The 24250-nt window shown below is 46.2% G+C and overlaps 1 long non-coding RNA gene across 14 annotated transcripts in view; it reads right to left on the reverse strand.

The window, feature by feature from the left end:
* LOC137312847 (uncharacterized) overlaps nucleotides 1-24250 on the reverse strand; it is a 161256-nt gene that overhangs the window by 70870 nt on the left and 66136 nt on the right. For all 14 annotated transcript variants that reach the window (XR_010960837.1, XR_010960836.1, XR_010960835.1 and 11 more), the window contains one exon: nucleotides 12183-12348. This is a non-coding gene — a long non-coding RNA (uncharacterized lncRNA). The remainder of the gene's footprint in view (nucleotides 1-12182; nucleotides 12349-24250) is intronic.

A 24250-nucleotide genomic window follows, 5' to 3' on the forward strand; every position in this document is an offset into this window, starting at 1 on the left:
TCTTGTGAGTTTTTGATGGGACAGTGTCTGGGGGGAGTTAATCTGTATCGAACCGGTGCTGCACCTATCCTGGAAGTAGTTGACGGGACACTCTGGAGGGGTTTTCACTCTGTATCTAACCCGTGCTGTACCTGCCCTGGGAGTGTTTGATGGGACAGTGTAGAGGGAGTTTTACTCTGTATCTAACTCGTGCTGGACCTGGCCTGGGAGTGTTTGATGGGACATTGTAGTGGGGGTTTTACTCTGTATCTAACCTGTGCTGTACCTGCCAGGGGAGTGTTTGATGGGACAGTGTAGAGGGGCTGTACTCTGTATCTAACCCGTGCTGTTTCCAACGTTTGAACAGTTTAGACTGAGATGGTTGATATTCCTCATGCCTCACATTCCTAAGCATTAAACACCGTGACAGTGTTTTATTTTGCTCCGCCCTGTTATTGTAAAACTCTCTCTGATCACCTCAGAATCTTCTGCCTCCCGCATGGATCCGTGTTCCACCGGCAGATGCCCCACAGGTCAGTGCTGTGTCTGGTTATTGTACCATGGGGTTTATCACTGCCAGTCCACGTCATGTCCTCCCGAAACAGGCCGAACCCACCGATTCCATCACTCTCCCCGATGCTGAAAGAGTCCATTCACAATCCTTGACGTCCAATTTGACCCTGAGCTGAGATTCCGACCACATATTCTCTCCATCACCAAGTCCGCTGACTTCCATCTCTGTAATTCGCCCGTCTCCGCTCCTGCCTCTTCTCATCTATTGCTGAAACCCTTATCCGTGCCTTCGTTACTTCGAGACTGGACTATTCCAATGCTCTTCTGCCAACCTCCATCATCCACCCTTCATTAACTTTAGCTCATCCAAAACTCAGCTGCCCGTATCCTAATTCGCACAAAGTTTGGTTCAATCATCACCCCCTGTGTTCGCATTGGCTCACCGTCCGGCAACGCCTCGATTTGAAAATTCTCATCGTTGTGTTCAAAACCTTCCACGGCCATCGCTCCCCCCTATCTCTGTAACCTCCAACAAGACTACAACCCCATCGTCCCCCACTGAGGTCTCTGCGCTCCTCCCATTCTGGTCCACCGCGCATCCCCGATTTCCTGCACTGCACCATTGGCAGCCGTGTCTTCAGCTGCCTGGTCCCTAAGCTCTGGAATTTCCTGCCTCGATTCACTCTCCTCCTTTATGACGCTACTTAAAATTCACCTTCTCACGATATCCCTCAATCCACAACTGCCCACCTTCTCCTCATATCACTAAACACCACCTACCTGCCTTCTCCTCATATCCCTTAATCGCCAACTGCAAACCTTCTCTCCCAATCGCTAAACCCGACCTACCCACCGTCTCTAAATAACCCTCAATCCCACCTTCCAACCATATCCCTCAATCCCCAACTAGCAACCTTATCCCCATATCACTAATTCCAACCTACCCACTTTCTACCCAATTTCCTTAATCTCACCTATCCATCGTGTGCCCATATTCCTCCCTCTCACCTACCAACCTTCTCCCCTTATCCCTCAGTCCCACCGACACACCTTCTCAAGAGTTCAGAACGTACTCCCCTAATTAAGGTGAGTTTGGAGACTCAGAATCACTCCCAGGAGTATTCCAGTTTCTGAAGGGGTAAAAAGAGCTATGTTGTTCCTGATACTCAAACTTTCCCTCAAACTCTGAATCAGCTCCCACGCTAACCTGGTTGACGTAACTGCCCTCTGAAATATGGCCTCGGTATCAGACAGGTGCACCGAGCCCAGACGGGCCTGCAAAGTCCTTCTCACTCACGACTGGGAACTGGTGCCAAAGTTGGGAGATCTGTCCAACCGACTCGTCAAGCAATAACCTGACATCGTCTTCATGAGCCGAGGCTCAGTAGGCAGCATCTGGCCTCATAGTAAGAAGGCCCTGCGCTCGGGCCCCACACACACCAGAGACTTAAGCATCTTAATCCAGGTCGACAATTTCCTATGCCAGTACTGTGGGAGCGCCGCACGCTCAGAGGGTCAGTACTGAGGGAATGCTGCACTGTCAGAGGAGCAATACTGATGAAGCGCCGCACGGTCGGAGAATCAGTAATGAGGGAGTGTTGCACTTTCGGAGGGTCAGTAAAGTGGGAGTGCTGCACTGTCGGAGGGTCAGTACTGAGGGAGTGCTGCACTGTCGGAAGGTCAGTAATGAGGGAGTGTTGCACTGTCGGAAGGTCAGTACTGAGAGAGCGCTGCAGTGTTGAAAGGTCAGTACTGAGGGAGGGCTGTACTCTTTGAAGTTTCGTCATTTGGATGAGATGTTAAACCGAGTGCGCTCATCTCAGTCATAAATGGCCGACCCCTTATCTGGGGAATGGGGAATGAATATTCCCCAATGTTCTAGATTCGCCAGTCAGTGGTGTCACCATCTATCCTGTCAAGTCCCCTGAGAATACTATATGTTTCAATGAGATGAGAAAGGAATAGGATATGTTGATGGGGTGAGATGAAGAAGGGTGGTGGGAGGCTCGTGTGGAACATAAACCCCGGCATGTATCTATTGTGCCGAATGGCCTGTTTCTCAGCTGTACAGTCTAAGTTTTTCTGGAAACTTAGCATATATTGGGCCGTCATGCCTGTGCTCGTTCTTTGAAAGAACTCCCCAATTTAGTCCTACACCCCAGATTTTGCCCCATAACCCTGCAAACAAGTCCTTTTCAATGATATGCCCACTTGCCTTCAAAAAGAGCCTGTGGAATGTGGTTCCACCGCTCTTTCAGGAAATGCATTCCAAATCATGATAAACCTCAGTGAAAAAATGTTTTCAAATTTACCCGAGATCTTTGGCCAATTATTTTGTTATCACAGAGAGGAGAGCTGAAGAAAGAATATAGAGCTGAAAAAAGAGGGAGAGTGTATAGAGAGACAGAACGAGTATAGTCAGAGAGAGAGCTGGAGAGAGAGAGAAACATCCGGAGAATCAGGTGAGAAAGAGAGAGAGAGTGAGAGGGGATGAGACAGGGTACGAGAGAGAGAAGGTGAGCAAAAGAAGAGAAACAGAGACAGATGGGAAGACAGAGAAAGATAAGGGGGATAAGGAGAGAGACCGAGACAGGGCCAGAGAGAGAAAAAATAAATCAGAGAGAGAAAAAAAACAGGGAAGACAAACAGAGAGATTGACGATTAGCTCAGGTGGTGAGAGCGTGATATTAAAGCCACAATGGGCGCAGGTTTGATCCCTGTAAGGACCATGAACGTTCTTTTTATGAAGAGCGCAGTTTCCTCTCTTAATTTTAGACTGCGAGCGAATTATAAATGCAAAGTTTGGAAGGAAATTCACTCAGAACAGAGCATCGGAGCAGCATTTTCATGTTGGTGCTGTCAGTCCCGTATCATTCTGTGTCATTTTAAAAGGGGTGAGCTGTCAGTCCAGGATCATCCTGTGTCTGTTTAAAAGGGGTGTGCTGTCACTCCCGGATCATTCTGCGTCTGCTTTAAAGGGATGTGCTGTCAGTCCCGCATCATTATGTGACTGTTTATGAGGGGCGTGCTGTCAGTCCAGGATCACAGACTCAAGTTACTGTTGAGAGCCTGAAACCGTCGACGGCTCGATCACACTGGAGATCACAACCCCCTGAGGGGAACTGGGGCATGAAAAGCTTTCAATTAATGAAACAAATACTTCAAACAGGAAGAATTGAGCCCCCATAGAAATACGGAGATCAGAGGAGCCTGTCGCGAAGGCAAAGCAGTTATGAACGAAGATTTCAATTTTCCCATTGTCTGCGTTATAGTGCATTTCGGACAGTTTACTGAAACAATATCATAGAACGGGGAGGATATAACTATCACGAAACGGAGAACAAGCTTGAAAAGAAAAGACTGAGGAGTGACCTGATAGAAATCTTTAAGTTTAATGACAGGTTCGATAGGGTCGACGGAGAGAAAATGATGTCATCCGCGAGTGAGTGCAGACCAAGGGGTTACAAATCGAAGCTGGTCACTGATAAATCCAATATTATTTCAGGAGAAACTCCTTTACCCAGGGAGTGGTGAGAGTGAGCAACTCGCTACCACAAGTGAGTTGAGGCGACGAGCAAAGATGCTGCTAAGATTAAGCGAGATAAACACACGGGGGAAAATGGAATAGAAGGATATGTTGATTGGGTTCGATGAAGAAGGATGAAAGGAGGACCATCTGCAGCATAAGCAACGGCATGGACTCGTTGGGACGAATGGCTTGTTTCAGTGCTCTACAGTGTATGCAGGGGGTAAGAGAAAGAGAGAGAGCAAAGGGAGAAAGAGAGAGTAGAGGGAGAGAGAGAGAACACGAGAGAGACAGGCAGAGACAGACAGAGAAAGAGATGGAGTTTGAGGAACAGTATATGGAGAAAGAGAGGAGGGATAAGTAAACAGAGACAGAAGAAGATGTTTTGGAAATGCCTGTGAGCTGTTGGCAGCTGAACAATAGCCACTTGTTGCTGCTTCAATGGATTTGGTCCAGGAAGAATTTCGACAAAAAAAGCAATTTGTATCTTAACATCAATCGGACTGAGAGAGTGGAGCAGACAGAGAAGAAAGGGAGAATGACCGAGAATGGGGGAACGCATTGATCTCTGCGAAAGTCCCAGGCTCCATCCCGTTGTCCGTTCGAAGATATCACCCGGTGTGGGAATGAGACCCACACACAGAGCATGGGAGAGTGCAGAGGGACTTTTACTCTGTATCTAACCTGTGTTCTAACTGCCCCTGGAGTGTTTGATGGGACAGTGTAAAGGGAGCTTTACTCTGTTTCTTACCGTTGTTGGACCTGCCCTGGGACGGTTTGATGGAAGAGTGCAGAGGGAGCTTTAATCTGTTACGAACCGCAACTTCACCTCCCCTCGGAGTGATTGATGTGACATTGTAGATGGTGCTTTACTCTAGATCTGACCCATTTTATACCTGTCCTGGGAACACTTTAAAATAAGTTGGTTGGTATTTCCCATGCCTCATATTAGAAAGCATTAATTCCGTGACAGTGTCTCTGTTGGTGAGCCTTGTTATTACAAGAATCTTTCTGTTCACACCGGAAGGTTCTGTCTCTCACTGGTATTCTGTTACTCGAGCAGTTCCTTCACAGGTCAGTGCTGTGTGGCAATTGTATCATGGTGGGGGAGGGGGGGGCATCATTCCCAGGGCCCACCATCGTGCAGACACAGAGAGAGTAGATCGTTGTCCATTCAATGAGAGATCAAAACACAGTCCAGACTCTGAGTGAGGAGATCAGTCCAGATATTGAGAGAGGAGATCACAGTCCAGACATTGAGAGAGGAGATCACAGTCCAGACACTGAGAGTGGTGATCACAGTCCAGACACTGAGAGAGGAGATCACAGTCCAGACATTGAGAGAGGAGATCACAGTCCAGACACTGAGAGAGGAGTTCACAGTCCAGACACTGAGAGAGGAGATCACAGTCCAGACACTGAGAGTGGTGATCACAGTCCAGACACTGAGAGTGGAGATCACAGTCCAGACACTGAGAGAGGAGATCACAGTCCAGACACTGAGAGAGGAGATCACAGCCCAGACACTGAGAGAGGAGATCACAGTCCAGACACTGACAGAGGATATCACAGTCCAGACACTGAGAGTGGTGATCACAGTCCAGACACTGAGAGTGGTGATCAGAGTCTAGACACTGAGAGAGGAGACCACAGCCCGGACACTGAGAAAGCAGATCAGACCAGACAGGGAGAGAGGAGATCACAGTCCAGACAGTGAGAGGGCATCACATTCCAGACACTGAGAGAGGAGATCAGAGTCCAGACAGTGAGAGGTGATCACAGTCCAGACACTGAGAGAGGCGATCACAGTCCAGACACTGAGAGAGGCGATCACAGTCCAAATACTGCGAGGGTATTACAGTCCAGACACTGAGAGAGATCAAAGTCCAGACACTGAGAGAGTGGATCACAGTCCAGCCATGAGAGAGGAGATCACAGTTCAGACACTGAGAATATCAGGAGCATTTTTTTTAAAAAAATGCACTCAAGGGTTATAATCTCTGGATTATTACCTGAGCCACGTGCAAACAGTCGGAGGGATAAGCAGATTTGGGAGGAGAACACATGGATGAAGGAGTGGTTCCATTTCGTGGGACACATTCACCTGTCCGAGGACAGGATGGAATTGTTCCGTTGGGAGCGGCACCACCTGACCCGGGCGGGGGCCAGGATCCCAGCGCTCAGGTTAAATCGGGCTTTAAACGAGTAAATGGGGGGTAGGGCTCAGTTGGAAAGTAATATAAATAACAATTCTAGAACAAAAGGGAAGAGACTATCGTCAGAAATTATGCTTTAGGCACTGCAGGTAAAGGAAAAATTGAAAGATGTAAAGTAATTAAATCGGGAGGGAGAAACAAGGAAATTGTGAGAAATACAATAATACAATATGGGTAGGGTGTTTGGCCCAAATAAGCGTTCATTATAGAAACGCATGGAGTATAAGCAACAAATTGAATGAAATGCGGGCACAAATTCAACCTGCAGGGTACGAAATGGTAGCCATTACTGAGGCATGGCTGCACAACAGTCAGGAATGGGAACTGTCGGAAGGATAGGAGAACTGGTGGAGGGGGAGGAGTATCCTGAGTGATTAAGTATGGATTTACTTCAGTGATAAGAGAGGATATAAGGAGAGGTAAGCAGGCAGTGGAAACTTTATTGGATGAATTAGGAAATAGAAAAGGAATTAAGACCAAAGTGGGAGTTGTGTATGCACCCTCCTGTAGCAGCTGTGAAGCGGCAGGATGTATAAATGCGGAGATGAGACAAGCAGTGTGTTTGTAAAGGGGATAGATTTTTACTTTCATGCAGATAGGGATAAACAGACGAGCTCATGTCAGAAAGGTAACGAATTTCTGGAGTAAGTTCAGGAAAGATTTCTGCAACAATATATCCTAGGGCCAACAAGGGGGCAGGCCATACTGGAATTATCAATGAGTAATGGGGCAGATTAGTTAATAGCCTAAAGGTGCATGAACATTTATCTAAATTGGAAAACTGCACATGTCACTCCACTATTTAAGAAAGGTGACAGAAGAAAACCAGGGAAATATGGACCAGTTCGCCAAACATCTGTTTCGAGAAATTACTCGAGTCTCTAATTAAGGATAGTGACTGAACACCTTGAACATTTTCAGCTGATCGAAAGAGCCAGCATGGATTTTGTTTTGAAGAGGTCACTGCAGTTGTGCACAGGGGAATGCCAATGGAGTTTGTTTCAATGGCATTCGATAAAGTCCCTCAGAAGAGACTGTTCGCTAAAGTTGAAGCTGGTGGAAGTGAGGGGAAATGATTGACCTGGATTGGAAATTGGCAGAGCTGCAGGAGACATTGGATAGAAATCGCTACGAGCGGCGAGGCAACGCTCACTGCAGCTACTGCGAATTAAATTAACAAAACTACTGACTGTAGGCTCTGTGGCGATCAATTGCTGGAATTCGAACTTCACAAAAATTGTGTACGATCAACCCAGCCTCTGAGCAGCCTGATTTGCTGCGCAGCTGGAAAGGTGTGTGAGGAGAAGACACGACCACAAAAATCGGTAAGGACGAGTAGTCCCGCCCACAGAATCAGGCTGCATTGCTGAAACAATCAAGCAGACTTCATTCCTTTAAAGTTAGCATTCTGTGTGGCATTGTAAATTTAAATAAAATCAAAAACCAAAGAAATAATCGAATTTAATTAAAGAGACAGAAGGGAAAAGTTTAAAAAATTATTTTGGAGTTTTAATTGTTCTTCAATAACCAAAAACTAATAAAATAAAGAGTAACATGAGAGTCCTCGTTTTTAAAAGTTAATCTTCACTTGTTTCGCAGTCATTAAAACTTACCGAGCTGTTAAAACTCAGTTTGGACATTGTATTTACTATAATGATACCTGGACTTCAAGGGTTAGACAATGAAGTGAGATTACACAAACTAGGTTTGCATTCTCTGGAATTTAGAAGATTAAGGGGTGATTTGTTCGAAGTTTTCAAGACATTAAGGGGAACTGATCGGGTCGATAGAGAGAAACTATGTCCGCTGGTTGGGGAGTCCAGCAATAGTGGTGTCAGCCTGAAAATTAGAGCCAGAACTTTCAGGAGTGAAGTTATGAAACACTTCTACACGCAAAGGGTGGGAGATGTTTGGAACTCTCTTCTGCAAACGGAAGTTGATGTTCGCTCAATTGTTAATTTTAAATCTGAGGTTGTTAGATTTTTGTTAACTCTGTTAATATTGTGTTTAAGGCGGGCGAATGACGTTCAGTCAGACATCCGCCATGATGCCAATGAATGGCGTAACAGGCTCGAGGGATCAAATGACCGACTCCTGTTCCGACATACCTGGTCAATGTCATCAACCACCCCAATCTTCAACAGTCGGCGCTGCTGACCAGCAGTGACAGAGCAAAGAGATACAGAGAAAGGGGCAAGAGAAAGAGAGACAAAAGCAAAACGGTTGATAAATGGGGAGAGGGAGGGAGAGAGAAAAATGAAGACATCGACATATAGTTCGGGAGAGTGAACGAGAGATACAGACAGGTTACAAAGAGAGATAGAAACAGAGAGGAGAGAGCAAGAGATAGAGAGAAATAGGAGAGCTCGAAAGAGAGACAAACAGAGAGGTAGCGACGAGGATAGAGGGAGAGAGAGCTGAGGGAAAGAGAGGGAGAGACGCAGAGGGAGAAGGAGAGAGAGAGAGAGAGAGACGAATGGCGGGGGGAGAGCGATGGAGAGGGAGACAGAGAGATAGTGATTGAAAGGCAGAGAATCAGCAGAGAGAGAGAGAGACATAGAGAGAGAGACAGAATTATAGAGACAGAGAGATGGTGGGGGAGAAAGAATGAAAGATACAAACAGAGGGAGAAACGGTCAGAGAGAGAGGGCGGAGGGAGGAAGAAAGAGAGGGAGAGACGGAGATGGATCAATGAGTGTAGATGGAGGGAGACAGAGAGAGAGAGAGAGACAGTAGAGACAGAGAGAGGACGGTGCTTGTAGAGAGACGGGGAATGAAAGAAAGTGGAGGCTAAGTGACTGGGAAAGAGAGAACCTGAGGGAAAGAGTCAGAGGGATGGGAATGGGAGTTGAGGGTGTAGTGGCAGAGAGTGTAGTGGCACAGACTGTCGTGCACAGAGTGTAGTGGCACAGCGTGTCGTGGCAGAGAGAAAGAGAACGAGTAAAAGGGAAGCTTGAAATTGAAGGTGAGATATATAGAAAGGGAGAGAGTTAGTGACTGAGAGAGGTGAGGACAAGAGGTGGAGAGGGAGAGAGATGGAGAGGAGAGTGGAGGCAGAGAGTGGGGAGAGAGTGAAGAACGAAAGAGGATGACACAGTGTAGAGGCAGAGAGACACCGAGAGAGACAAGGAGGAGGTGGCGGAGTGACAGAGAGACAGGCAGACAGACTGTGAGAATCTGAATAATACAGACAGAGAGATAGTAGGGGCGAGGGAGAAAGAAAGAGACAGACAGATGGAGAAACAGACAGAAAGAGAAAGAAAAAGTGGAGACAGAGAAACGGAAGAGAAATAGTGAGAGATTGGGATGAGTCAGAGACAGAGAGAGTGAGTGAGAGAGACAGAGAGAGAGAGAGAGGAATGGGGAGAGACATGGTGTAGAGGGTGAGAGCGAGTACAGAGCGAGGAGAGTGCGACATACAGAGAGAGAGAGGCCGAGAGAGAGAGAGGGAGAGAGGAAGGGGTGAGATAGCGAGCAGAGGGAGAGTACGAGCAGAGAGCGAGGAGGGTGAGACACAGAGAGAGAGTGAGGGGTCTAGGGAGAGGGACAGGGAAAGAGAGAGAGACTCCGACCGACCGATCTTCTCCCCATTTCACTCAACACAACCACCCAAACCTTCTCACAATATCCCTCAACAAAACTTATCACCTTCTCACCATATCCATCAACCCCACCTACCGAATTTCTGCCCACATCACTCAACCCCACCAACACACATTCACACAATATCCATCAATACCCACCAACTCACATTCTCCACATTTCCCTCAAACTCCACCTAATCACCTTCTCCACATATACCTGACACACGGCTACCCAACTTCTCTCCATATCCCGCATTCTTTCCGACATCCTTCTCCCAAGATCACTGTAAACCACCTGACCAGTTTCTCACAATATCTCTCAATCATAACCTACCCCCTTTATTCATATTTCCCACAATCACACTTAACCATCTCCTCACCATATCCGTCCACCACAACTACCACTTTCTCCCCATATTCCTCAATCCCCACCTACACACCTTCTCCACATATCACTCAACCACACCTACCCACCGTCATACAAAATCTCACAATTCACAACGACCAATCTTCCCCCCATATCCCTCATTGCCCACCGACCTATCTTACTCCCATATCCCGAAATCCCAACCTACCCACATTCTCTCCTTATTCCTCAATCCCACCTACACACCTTCTCACCCTATCCCTCAAACCCCAGATACCCAAATTCTCACCATATCCCTCAGTACAACCTAACCAACTCCCAATAACACTCAAATCACAGCTACACAACTCTCCCCGTAACACTCAACCCCAACTGCCCACATTCTCACAACATCACTCAATCCCCACCAACACACCATCCCAACATATCCCTCAATCCCATCTACACGACTTCTCACCATGTCAGTCAATCCCAACTAACCACATTCCGAGATCCCTCAATGAACATCCATGCACCTTAACCCCATATCCCTAAATCCCACCAATCCAACTTCTCAGCATAGTCCTCAATCCCCACCTAACCACCTTCCTTCCGTATCCCACAAACGCACCATCTCAGCAGATCATTCAAACACACCCAACCACCTTCTCACTATATCCATTAATTACCACTCAACCACCCTCTCACCATATCCGTCAACCGCACCTGCAAACATTCTACCCATATCCCTCAATCCCCACCTACACACCTTCTCCCAATATCACTGAATCCCACCGACCCGCATGCACAAAAATCCCTCAATCCACAACTACCTCTCTTATCCCTGAACCCCCTATTGACGTATTTCCGCCATATCCTTCAATTCCCACTTCATCATGGGTGACTTTAATTTACATATATACTGGCCAAACCAAATTAGCAATATTACTTTGGAGCATTAAATTATGGAGTGTGTCCGAGATGATATTTTAGACCAGAATGTTGACGAGCTAATTTGGGAACAGGCTATCCAAGATTGGGTATTGTGCATTGAGAAGCGGTTAATTAATAACCTTGTAGTGCGGGATTCTTACGGGAAGAGTGACCGGAACATGATAAAATTATTCATTAAGATAGAAAGTGAAGTCGTGCAATCCGAAACTCGGGTACTAAATCTAAACAAAGGAAACAAGGAAGTTATGAGGAGTGAGTTGGCTATGATAGATTGGGAACCTTCATTAAAAGGTATGCTCCTATTATCTATGATTCGGTGACTCGGTTGCCTGGATTTCCACCTTCAGCAGGTGGTGTCAGATCGACCGTCCATCACACACCCTGTCACATTTTCACTTCGATTCCTTTGAAAATAATTGACAGAATATTATGGGCTGATTGCCTGCAATTTCCTAAAGTGCTCTCCCGGGGAGTGACGCTCCACCGCAAGTTCCACTGCCGGATTGTGAGTCCGCTGAAGGTCGAATTTACCCCCGGTGATTAATGGGGGAGAACAAAACCAGGCACGGCCTCGGTTTCGCGCTCTCCACAGTTTGTTTGATTCGTTTGCCTGTTCGGGTCTTAAACATTTTGAACATTTTAAAATTTTGGTTCTTGAAATGTCTCTCATTTACTCCGCAGATATTTTTGTCATCTCTCAATTTCTTAATATACTGAAGTAGATTCCAGGTCAGTCAACTCATGAAATTCCCACGAACTCCTGTTTGTCGCCTCCGTTCTGTCCTTTTCCCAGTTCTACTAAAACTGTTTCACTTTTTTTCAGTCCACACTAGAGTTAGACCTGAACTATTACCCTGTCCTTTGTCCAGATACTGACCGATCCGCTGGGTATTTTCACCTCTTCCTTTCATTGTTTCAGATTCACAATAATTGCAGTTTGACACATTTTTTTTCCAGTTTGGCCTGCTTCTCTTCTGTTACCTTCTATGATCCTAAGATCTGATATCCTGTTAGTTTTGTGATGTTTAAATAATCCAAACTCATCCTGTTCCCCTCCCACTTACCCGATGTTCTTGTCCACTGAAATGCCTCTCTTATGTTGACAACAAGCTGACTCCGTCCACCCCTTCTTAAACTTCCTGTTCCAGTCTGTCCCGGTAGAATTTCGTGAACTGGACCAGTTGGTAACCGTCAGACTTGATCAAGAACTCAGTGATCGCGGTGTTCGGTCTGTGAACAACAATGGAGAAAACTAAACACATCATCGACCTTCCATCCAGGCGGCTACAATTCCTCCAACACCAAACGGCTGAAGCCTCCAGTGAGCCACGTTATCAAATACCTTCTGAAAACACATGTATGCCGCATGTGTTAAAATCAATTGACCGATATAATCACGTCTCAACAAAAGCTGTGTCAAAGTTGTTAAATACAATGTCAAATGTCCACAGTTAATCCGTTCTAAACTTCCCCGAATCTGAATTGCTCACTAATTACGTGTCTGTTTAAAAGGGGTGTGCTGTCAGTCCCTGATCATTCTGTGTCTGTTTAAAAGGGGTGCACTGTCAGTCCCTGATCATTCTGTGTCTGTTTGAAAGGCGTGTACTGTCAGTCCCGGATCATTCTGTGTCGTTTTTAAAGGGTTGTGCTATCAGTCCCGGATCATTCTGTGTCGGTTTGAAATGGGTGTGCTGTCAGTCCCGGATCAGAGAATCAAGTTGCTGTTCAGAGCAGAACCCAGAGCCGGCTCGATTACACTGGAGATCACAACCAACTGAAACGAACTGGGGCATGAAAAGCTTTCAATTAATGAAAAAATTCTTCAAACAGGAAGTATTGACCCTACACAGAAATACGGAGATCAGAGGAGCATGCAGCTAAGGCAAAGCAGTTATGATGGGAGATATTAATTTTCACATAGACTGAGACACAACGGCAATACATTTCTAGAATGCATCCAGGACAGTTTTCTGAAACAATATCAGAGAACTGAGAGGTTACACATGTCAGGAAAGAGAGAAAAAGCTGGGGCTCTTTTCTCTGGAAAAGAGAAGACTGAGGAGTTACGTGATAGAGGTTTTTAAGATTAATGATGTGTTTGATAGGTTAGACCTGGAGAAGATGTTTCCACTTGAAGGGGAGACCAGAATCAAGGGTCATTATTATAAGATAGTCACCAATAAATCGAATTGAATCGAATGATGAATTCAGTAAAAACTTCGTAACCCAGTGACTGGTGAGAATGTAAAACTCGCTCCCACGAAGTGCAGTTCAGAAGGATCGCAAAGTTGCATTTAAGGGGAATCTGGATAAACAGATGAGAGAGAAAGAACATAAGAACATAAAAAGTGGGAGCAGGAGTACGCCATCCAGCCCCTCGATCCTGCTCCACCATTCAATCAGATCATGCTTTATCTTCTACCTCAACTTCACTTTCCCGCCCGGTCCCCAAATCCCTTGAATCCCCTCGAGCCCAAAATTATATCAATTCCAGCCTTGAATATACTCAACGACTCAGCATCCACAGTCCTCTGGGTCGAGAATTCCAATGATTCTCATCCCTCTGAGTGAATAAATTCCTCCTCATCTCAGTCTTACATGGCCGACCCCTTATTTGAAGACAATTTCCCCTTGTCCTAGACTCGACAGCGAAGGGAAACAATCTCTCCGGATCTATCCTGTCAAGTCCCCTCAGAATCTTATGTTCTATTTTATGTTTCAATGAGATGGCAGAGGAATAGATGGACATATTGATGGGGTTAGATGGAGAAGGATAGGCGTGGGGTGGTTTATAGCATAAGCACCGGCATGGACCTTGTGGGCTGAATGGCCTGTTTCTGAGCTGTGCAGTCCACGTAATTCTGGAATCTTAGCCTACAATCGGCCCGTCATGCCTGTGCTAGCTTTTTGAAAGAACTGCCCAATTTCGTCCTACAACCCAGCGATTCCCCCATCACCCTGCAAATTATTCCTCTTCAATGACATGTTCAATTGCCTTTTGAAAGTGCCTATGGAATGTGGTTCCACCGCTCTTTTAGGTATTGCATTCCATATCATATCAAATCATGCTGAAAAAAATGTTTCTTCTTTTCCCATCGAGATATATTGCAAATTAATTTTATCTCACAAAGGCGCGGGAGAGAGAGAGAGAGTAGAGTGCGTGAGAAAGACAGAGTAGAAGGAGACAGAGAGGGTACAGACAGAGAGAGTGGGAGATACAGGAGAGTAAGGTGTGGAAGAGAGATAGTTAGAGAGAGAGTAGAAGGAGACAGAGACAGTACAGACAGAGAGTGTACGAGAGACAGAGATAGAGAGAGGAGAGTGGGGTGAGAAAGAGAGAAAGAGAGAGAGTAGAAGAAGACAGAGAGGGTAGAGGGATAGAAGGGAAGAGAGGATGAGACAGAGACAAGAGGAAGATCTGGAGTACACAAGAAGATAAAGGAGACAATGGGGAATGCAGAGAACGATCACAGGAGAGTGAGAGAGACCGACAGAGGGACAGAGAGAGGGAGAGAAACAGACAGAGAGTGAAACAGGGGAGAGACGGAAGGAGAGTGTGAGAGATAGGGACAGAGCGAGTGACAGAGACTGGTCAGGGAGAGAGAGAGCAGAGAGAGAGAGATCGGGAGAGAGAGAGAAACAATCAGGATCACAGCATCACAAGGCGTTGGAATCACCGAGCATGGGGGAAGACAATGATCTGTGGGGAAGGCCCAGGCTTCATCCCAGTCTCTGTTGGTAGATCTCACCCAGTGTGCGGCTCACACCCACACACAGAGAATGGGAGTTTGTAGAGGGAGCTTTACTCTTGTCCAAACTCTGTTATTCATGCCCTGAGAGTGTTTGAAGGGATAATGTCGGTGGAGCGGAACTCTCTGTCTAACTTGTGCTCTACCTGCCCTGGGAGTATTTGACGGGAAACTCTGGAGGGGTTTTCACCCCTTACCTAATCCGTTCTGTACCTGTCTTGTGAGTTTTTGATTGGACAGTGTCTAGGGGGAGTTACTCTGTATCTAACCGGTGCTGCATCCAACCTGGAAGTAGTTGACGGGACACTCTGGAGGGGTTTTCACACTGTATCAAACCCGTGCTGTACCTGCCCTGGGAGTGTTTGATGGGACAGTGTAGAGGGAGCTTTACTCTGTATCTAACTCGTGCTGGACCTGCCATGGGAGTGTTTGATGGGAGAGGGTAGAGGGGCTGTACTCTGTATCTAACCCGTGCTGATTCCAACGTTTGAACAGTTTAGACTGAGGTGGTTGATATTCCTCATGCCTCACATTCCTAAGCATGAAACACCGTGACAGTGTTTTATTTTGCTCCGCCCTGTTATTGTAAATCTCTCTCTGATCAGGTCAGAATTTTTTGCCTCCCGCATGGATCCGTGTTCCACCGGCAGATGCCCCACAGGTCAGTCCTGAGTCTGGTTATTGTACCATGGGGTTTATCACTGCCAGTCCACGTCATGTCCTCCCGTCACAGGCCGAACCCAACGACTCCATCCCTCTCCCTGGACACCGTCTGATGCTGAAATATACCATTCACAATCCTTGACGTCCGATTGGAACCTGAGCTGAGATTACGACCACATATTCTCTCCATCACCAAGTCCGCCTACTTCCATCTCTGTAATTCGCCCGTCTCCGCTCCTGCCTCTTCTCATCTATTGCTGAAACCCTTATCCGTGCCTTAGTTACTTCGAGACTGGACTATTCCAATGCTCTTCTGCCAACTTCCATCATCCACCCTTCATTAACTTCAGCTCATCCAAAACTCAGCTGCCCGTATCCTAATTCGCACAAAGTTTGGTTCAATCATCACCCCCTGTGTTCGCATTGGCTCACGGTCCGGCAACGCCTCGATTTGAAAATTCTCATCGTTGTGTTCAAAACCTTCCACGGCCATCGCTCCCCCTATCTCTGTAACCTCCAACAAGACTACAACCCCATCGTCCCCCACTGAGGTCTCTGCGCTCTTCCCATTCTGGTCCATCGCGCATCCCCGATTTCCTGCACTGCACCATTGGCGGCCGAGTCTTCAGCTGCCTGGTCCATAAGCTCTGGAATTTCCTGCCTCTGATTCACTCTCCTCCTTTTTGACGCTACTTAAAATGCACCTTCTCACGATATCCCTCAATCCACAACTGCCCACCTTCTCCTCTTATCACGAAACACCTCCAACCTGCCTTCTCCTCATATCCCTTCATCGCCAACTGCAAACCTTCTCTTCAAATCGCTAAACACGACCTACCCACCGTCTCAAAATAACCCTCAATCCCACCTTCCAACCATATCCCTCAATCCCCAACGAGCAACCTTATCCCCATATCACTAATTCCAACCTACCCACTTTCTATCCATTTTCCTTAATCTCACCTATCCATCGTCTGCCCATATTCCTCCCTCTCACCTACCATCCTTCTCCCCTTATCCCTCAGTCCCACCTACCCACCTTCTCAAGAGTTCAGAACGTACTCCCCTAATTAATGTGAGTTTGGAGACTCAGAATCACTCCCAGGAGTATTCCAGTTTCTGAAGGGGGAAAAAGAGCTATTTTGTTCCTGATACTCAAACTTTCCATCAAACTCTGAAACAGCTCCCACACTAACCTGTTTGACGTAACTGCCCTCTGAAATATGGCCTCGGTATGAGACAGGCGCACCGAGCCCAGACGGGCCTGCAAAGTCCTTCTCACTAACGAATGGGAACTGGTGCCAAAGCTGGGAGATCTGTCCAACAGACTCGTCAAGCAATAACCTGACATGGTCATTATGAGCCGAGGCTCAGTAGGCAGCATCTGGCCTCATAGTAAGAAGGCCCTGCGCTCGGGCCCCACAGACACCAGAGACTTGAGCATCTTAATCCAGGTCGACAATTTCCTATGCCAGTACTGTGGGAGCGCCGCACGCTCAGAAGGTCAGTACTGAGGGAATGCTGCACTGTCAGAGGAGCAATACTGAGGAAGCGCCGCACGGTCGAAGAATCAGTAATGAGGGAGTGTTGCACTTTCGGAGGGTCAGTAAAGTGGGAGTGCTGCACTGTCGGAGGGTCAGTACTGAGGGAGTGCTGCACTGTCGGAAGGTCAGTACTGAGTGAGCGCTGCAGTGTTGGAAGGTCAGTACTGAGGGAGGGCTGTACTCTTTGAAGTTTCGTCATTTGGATGAGATGTTAAACCGAGTGCGCTCATCTCAGTCATAAATGGTCGACCCCTTATCTGGGGAATGGGGAATGAATATTCCCCAATGTTCTAGATTCGCCAGTTAGTGGAGTCACCATCTATCCTGTCAAGTCCCCTCAGAATACTATATGTTTCAATGAGATGAGAAAGGAATATGATATGTTGATGGGGTTAGATGAAGAAGGGTGGTGGGAGGCTCGTGTGGAACATAAACCCCGGCATGTATCTATTGTGCCGAATGGCCTGTTTCTCAGCTGTACAGTCTAAGTTTTTCTGGAAACTTAGCATACATTGGGACCGTCATGCCTGTGCTCGTTCTTTGAAAGAACTCCACAATTTAGTCCAACACACCAGATTTTGCCCCATAACCCTGCAAACGAGTCCTCTTCAATGATATGCCCACTTGCCTTTTGAAAGTGCCTGTGGAATGTGGTTCCACCGCTCTTTCAGGAAATGCATTCCAAATCATAATAAACCTCAGTGAAAAAATGTTTTCATATTTACCCGAGATCTTTGGCTAATTATTTTGTTATCACAGAGAGGAGAGCTGAAGAAAGAATATAGAGCTGAAGAAAGAGGGAGAGTTTATCGAGAGACAGAACTAGTATAGTGAGAGAGAGAGCAGGAGAGAGAGAGAAACATCGGGAGAATCAGGTGAGAAAGAGAGAGAGAGTGAGAGGGGATGAGACGGGGTAAGAGAGAGAGAAGGAGAGCACTAGAAGAGAAACAGAGACAGAGGGGAAGACAGAGAAAGACAAGGGGGATAAGGAGAGAGACCGACACAGGGCAAGAGAGAGAAAAAATAAATCAGAGAGAGAACTAAAAACAGGGAAGACAAACAGAGAGAGTGACGATTAGATCAGGTGGTGAGAGCGTGATATTAATTCCACAATGGGCTCAGGTTTGATCCCTGTAAGGACCATGAACGTTCTTTTTATGAAGAGCGCAGTTTCCACTCTTTATTTTAGACTGCGAGCGAATTATAAATGCAAAGTTTGGAAGGAAATTCACTCAGAACAGAGCATCGGAGAAGCATTTTCATGTTGGTGCTGTCAGTCCCGGATCATTCTGTGTCTGTTTAAATGGGGTGAGCTGTCAGTCCTGGATCATCCTGTGTCTGTTTTACTGGGATGTGCTGTCAGTCCCGGATCATTCTGCGTCTGTTTTAAAGGGATGTGCTGTCAGTCCAGGATCATCCTGTGTCTGTTTTAAAGGGGTGCGCTGTCACTCCCGGATCATTCTGCGTCTGTTTTAAAGGGATGTGCTGTCAGTCCCGCATCATTATGTGACTGTTTATGAGGGGTGTGTTGTCAGTCCAGGATCATACTGTGTCTGTTTTAAAGGGGTGTGCTGTCAGTCCTGGATCACAGACTCAAGTTACGGTTGAGAGCCTGAAACCGTCGACGGCTCGATCACACTGGAGATCACAACCCACTGAGCGGAACTGGGGCATGAAAAGCTTTCAATTAATGAAACAAATACTTCAAACAGGAAGAATTGAGCCCCCACAGAAATACGGAGATCAGAGGAGCCTGTCGCTAAGGCAAAGCAGTCATAATCGGAGATTTGAATTTTCCCATTGTCTGCGTTATCGTGCATTTCGGACAGTTTACTGAAACAATATCACAGAACGGGGAGGATATAACTATCACGAAACGGAGAACAAGCTTGAAAAGAAAAGACTGAGGAGTGACCTGATAGAAAACTTTAAGTTTAATGACAGGTTAGATAGGGTAGACGGAGAGAAAATTATTTCATCCGCGAGTGAGAGCAGACCAAGGGGTTACAAATCGAAGCTGGTCACTGATAAATCCAATATTAATTCAGGAGAAACTCCTTTACCCAGGGAGTGGTGAGTGTGAGCAACTCGCGACTACAAGTGAGTTGAGGCGACGAGCAAAGATGCTGCTAAGATTAAGCGAGATAAACACACGAGGGAAAAAGGGAATAGAAGGATATGTTGATTGGGTTCGATGAAGAAGGGTGAAAGGAGGATCATCTGCAGCATGAGCAACGGCATGGACTCGTTGGGACGAATGGCTTGTTTCTGTGCTGTACAGTGTATGTAGGGGGTAAGAGAAAGAGGGAGAGTAAAGGGAGAAAGAGAGAGTAGAGGGAGAGAGAGAGAACAAAAGAGAGACAGACAGAGACAGACAGAGAAAGAGATGGAGTTTGAGGAACAGAATATCGAGAAAGAGAGGAGGGATAAGTAAATAGATACAGAAGGAAATGTTTTGGAAATGCCTGTGGGCTGTTGGCAGCTGAACAATAGCCACTTGTTGCTGCTTCAATGGATTTGTTCCAGGAAGAATTTCGACAAAAACAGCAATTTGTATCTTAACATCAATCGGACTGAGATAGTGGAGCAGACAGAGAAGGAAGCGAGAATGACCGAGAATGGGGGAAGGCATTGATCTCTGGGAAAGGCCCAGGCTCCATCCCGGTCTCCGTTCGTAGATATCGCCTGGTGTGGGATTGAGACCCACACACAGAGCATGGGAGAGTGCAGAGGGACTTTTACTCTGTATCTAACCTGTGTTCTAACTGCCCCCGGAGTGTTTGATGGGACAGTGTAAAGGGAGCTTTACTCTGTATCTATCCGTTGTTGGACCTGCCCTGGGACGGTTTGATGGAAGACTGCAGTAATCTGTTACGAACCCCAACTTCACCTGCCCTAGGAGTGCTTGATGTGACATTGTAGAGGGTGCTTTATTCTATATCTGACCCATTTTATACCTGTCCTGGGAACACTTTAAACTAAGGTGGTTGGTATTTCCCATGCCTCATATTCCAAAGCATTAATTCCGTGACAGTGTCTCTGTTGGTGAGCCCTGTTATTACAAGAATCTTTCTGTTCACACCGGAAGGTTCTGTCTCTCACTTGTGTTCCGTTACTCGAGCAGTTCATTCACAGGTCAGTGCTGAGTGTGGCAATTGTATCATGGTGGGGGGGGGCATCATTCCCAGGCCCACCATCGTGCAGACACAGAGAGAGTAGATCGCAGTCCAGACACTGAGAATTGAGATTAAATCAGACATTGAGAGAGGAGTAAACAGTCCAGACAGTGAGAGGGGATCACAGTCCATATAGTGAGAGAGGCGATCACAGTCCAGACACTGAGAGAGGCGATCAGAGTCCAGACACTGAGAGAGGCGATCAGAGTCCAGACACTGAGAGAGGTGATCACAGTCCAAATACTGCGAGGGTATTACAGTCCAGACACTGAGAGAGTGGATCACAGTCCAGCCATGAGAGAGGAGTTCACAGTACAGACACTGAGAATATCAGGATCAATATTTTAAAAAAATGCACTCGGGGTTATAATCTCTGGATTATTACCTGAGCCAGGTGCAAATAGTCGGAGGGATAAGCAGATTTGGGAGGAGAACACATCGATGAAGGAGTGGTTCCATTTCGTGGGACACTGGCACCTGTAATAAAACAGGATGGAACTGTACCGTTGGGAGCGGCTCCACCTGACCCGGGCGGGGGCCAGGATCCCAGCGCGAAGGATAAATCGGGCTTTAAACGAGTAAATGGGGTGTAGGGCTCAGTTGGAAAGTAATATAAATAACAATTCGAGAACAAAAGGGAAGAGACTATCGTCAGAAATTTTGCTTTAAGCACTGAAGGTAAAGGAAAAATTGAAAGATGTAAAGTAATTAAATCGGGAGGGAGAAACAAGGAAAGTGTGAGAAATACAATATTACAATATGGGTAGGGTGTGTGGCCCAAATAAGAGTTCTTTATACAAACGCATGGAGCAAAAGCAACGAATTGAATGAAATTCGGGCACAAATTCAACCGACAGGGTACGAAATGGTAGCCATTACTGAGGCATGGCTGCACAACAGTCAGGAATGGGAACTGAATATAGCAGGTTATAATGTCTATAGGAAGGATATGAGAACTGGCAGAGGGGGAGGAGTATCCTGAGTGATTAAGGATGAAAATACTTCATTGATTAGAGAGGATACAACGATAGGTAAGCAGGCAGTGGAAACTTTATTGGAAGAATTAGGAAATAGAAAAGTAATTAAGACCAAAGTGGGAGTTGTGCATGGACCCTCTTGTCGCAGCTGTGAAGCGGCAGAATGTATAAATGCGGAGATTAGACAAGCAGTGTGTTTGCAAAGGGGATATATTTTATCTTTCTTATAGATTGGGATGAACAGACGAGCTCATGTCAGAAAGGTAACGAATTTCTTGAGTAGGTTCAGGAAAGATTTCTGCAACAATATATCCGAGGACCAACAAGGGGGCAGGCCATACTGGAATTAATAATGAGTAATGGGGCAGATTAGTTAATAGCTTAACGGTGCCTGAACATTTATTAAATTGGAAAACTGCACATGTCACTCCACTAATTAAGAAAGGTGACAGAAGGAAACCAGGGAATTATGGACCAGTTCGCCAAACACCTGTTTTCGAGAAATTACTCGAGTCTCTTATTAAGGATAGTGACTGAACACCTTGAACATTTTCAGCTGATCAGTGAGAACCAGCATGGATTTTGTTTTGAAGAGGTGACTGAAGTCGTGGACAGGGGAATGTCTATGGAGTTTGTTTCTATGGACTTCCAAAAGGCATTCGATAAAGTCCCTCAGAAGAGGCTGTTTGCTAAAGTTGAAGCTGATGGAATTGAGGGGGAATGATTGACCTGGTTAGGAAATTGGCAGAGCGGCAGGAGACATTGGGCCAGAAATCGCTACGAGCGGCGAGGCAACGCTCACTGCAGCTCAGGCGAATTAAATTAACAAAAATACTGACTCTCGGCTCTGTGGCGATGAATTGCTTGAATTTGAACTTTACAAAAATTGTGCTCTATCAACCCAGCCTCTGAGCAGCGTGATTTGCTGCGCAGCTGGAAAGGTGTGTGAGGAGAAGACACGACCACAAAAATCGGTAAGGACGAGAATACCTGCCCACAGAATCAGGCTGCATTGCTCAAACAATCAAGCAGACTTAATTCCTTTAAAGTTAGCATGCTGTATGGCATTCTAATTTTTTTTTTTAAATCAAAAAACAAAGAAATAATTGAATTAAATTAAAGAGACAGAAGGGAAATGTTTAAAAAATAATGTTGTAATTTTCATTCTTCTTCAATAACCAAAAACTAATAAACTAAAGTGTAACATGAGAGTCCTCGTTTATAAAAGTTAATCTTTACTTGTTTGGCAGTCATTAAAACTTACCGAGCTGTTAAAATTCAGTTTGGACTTTGTATTAACTAGAATGAGAAGTGGACTTCAAGGGTTAAATAATGAAGTGAGATTTCACAAACTAGGGTTGCATTCTCTGGAATTTAGAAGATTAAGGGAGATTTGTTCGAAGTTTTCAAGATATTCAGGTGAAATGATAGGGTAGATAGAGAGAAACTAGATCCGCTGGTCGGGGAGTCCAGCACTCGGGGTCTGAGAACAAAAAATAGAGCCAGAACTTTCAGGAGTGAAGTTATGAAACACTTCTACACGCAAAGGGTGGGAGATGTTTGGAACTCTCTTCTGCAAACGGAAGTTGATGTTAGCTCAATTGATAATTTTAAATCTGAGGTTGTTAGATTTTTGTTAACTCTGTTAATATTGGATTTAAGGCGCGTGAATGAAGTTCAGTCAGAGATCCGCCATGATCCCAGTGAATGGCGTAACAGGCTCGATGGATCAAATGGCTTCCCCCTGTTCCGACGTTCCTGGTCAATGTCATCACCCACCCCAATCTTCAGCAGGCGGCGCTGGTGACCAGCAGTGACAGATGAAAGAGAGACAGAGAAAGTGGCAAGAGGAACAGAGACATAAGCAAAAAGGTTGAGAAATGGGGAGAGGAATTCAGAGAGAAAAATGAAGACATCGACATATAGTTCGGGAGAGTGAACGAGAGAGACAGAGAGGTGACAAAGAGAGATTGAAAAAGAGAGGAGAGAGCAAGAAATAGAGAGAAGTAGGAGAGGCCGAAAGAGAGACAGACAGAGAGTGAGAGAAGAGGATAGAGGGAGAGACGAGGATAGGGGGAGAGATAGCTGAGGGAAAGAGAGAGAGACGCAGAAGGAGACGGAGAAAGAGAGAGAGAGAGAGAAACGAATGGAGGTTGGGGGGGGGGGGAGAGTGATAACGATGGAGAGGGAGACAGAGAGATCGTGATTGAACGGCAGAGAACCAGCAGAGAGAGAGAGAGACAGAGAGAGAGAGACAGAATTATAGAGACAGAGAGATGGTGGGGGAGATAGAATCAAAGACACAAACAGAGGGAGAAACAGACAGAGAGAGAGGGCGGAGGGAGGAAGAAAGAGAGGGAGAGACTGAGATGGATCAATGAGTGTAGATGGAGGGAGACAGAGAGAGAGAGAGCGAGTAGAGACAGATAGACGAGGGTAGATATGGAGAGACGGGGAAAGAAAGAGATAGAGAAAGAAAGTGGAGGGTGAGTGCCTGGAAAAGAGAGAATCAGAGGGAAATATTCAGAGGGAGAGAGTGAGGTGGAGATAAAGGGACAGAGTTACACAGTACAGGGCGAGAGACAGAGAGAGAGACAGAGAGATGGGGATGGACAGAGAGTGTAGTGGCACAGACTGTAGTGCACAGAGTGTAGTGGCACAGAGTGTCGTGGCAGAGAGAAAGAGAACGTATAAAAGGGAAGCTTGAAATTGAAGGTGAGATATATAGAAAGGGAGAGAGTTAGTGACTGAGAGAGGTGGAGCCGAGAGGTGGAGAGGGAGAGAGATGGAGAGTGGAGGGAGAGAGTGAGGGGAGAGAGTGAAGAACGAAAGAGGATGACACAGTGCAGAGGCAGAGAGACACCGAGAGAGGCAATGACGAGGCGGGGGAGTGACAGAGAGACAGGCAGACAGACTGTGAGAATCTGAAAAATACGGACAGAGAGATAGTGGGGTGAGGGAGAAAGAAAGAGACAGACAGATGGAGAAACAGACAGAAAGAGAAAGAAACATTGGAGACAGAG

The sequence above is a fragment of the Heptranchias perlo genome, unplaced genomic scaffold (assembly GCF_035084215.1).
Source record: "Heptranchias perlo isolate sHepPer1 unplaced genomic scaffold, sHepPer1.hap1 HAP1_SCAFFOLD_44, whole genome shotgun sequence".
NCBI lineage: Eukaryota > Metazoa > Chordata > Chondrichthyes > Hexanchiformes > Hexanchidae > Heptranchias > Heptranchias perlo.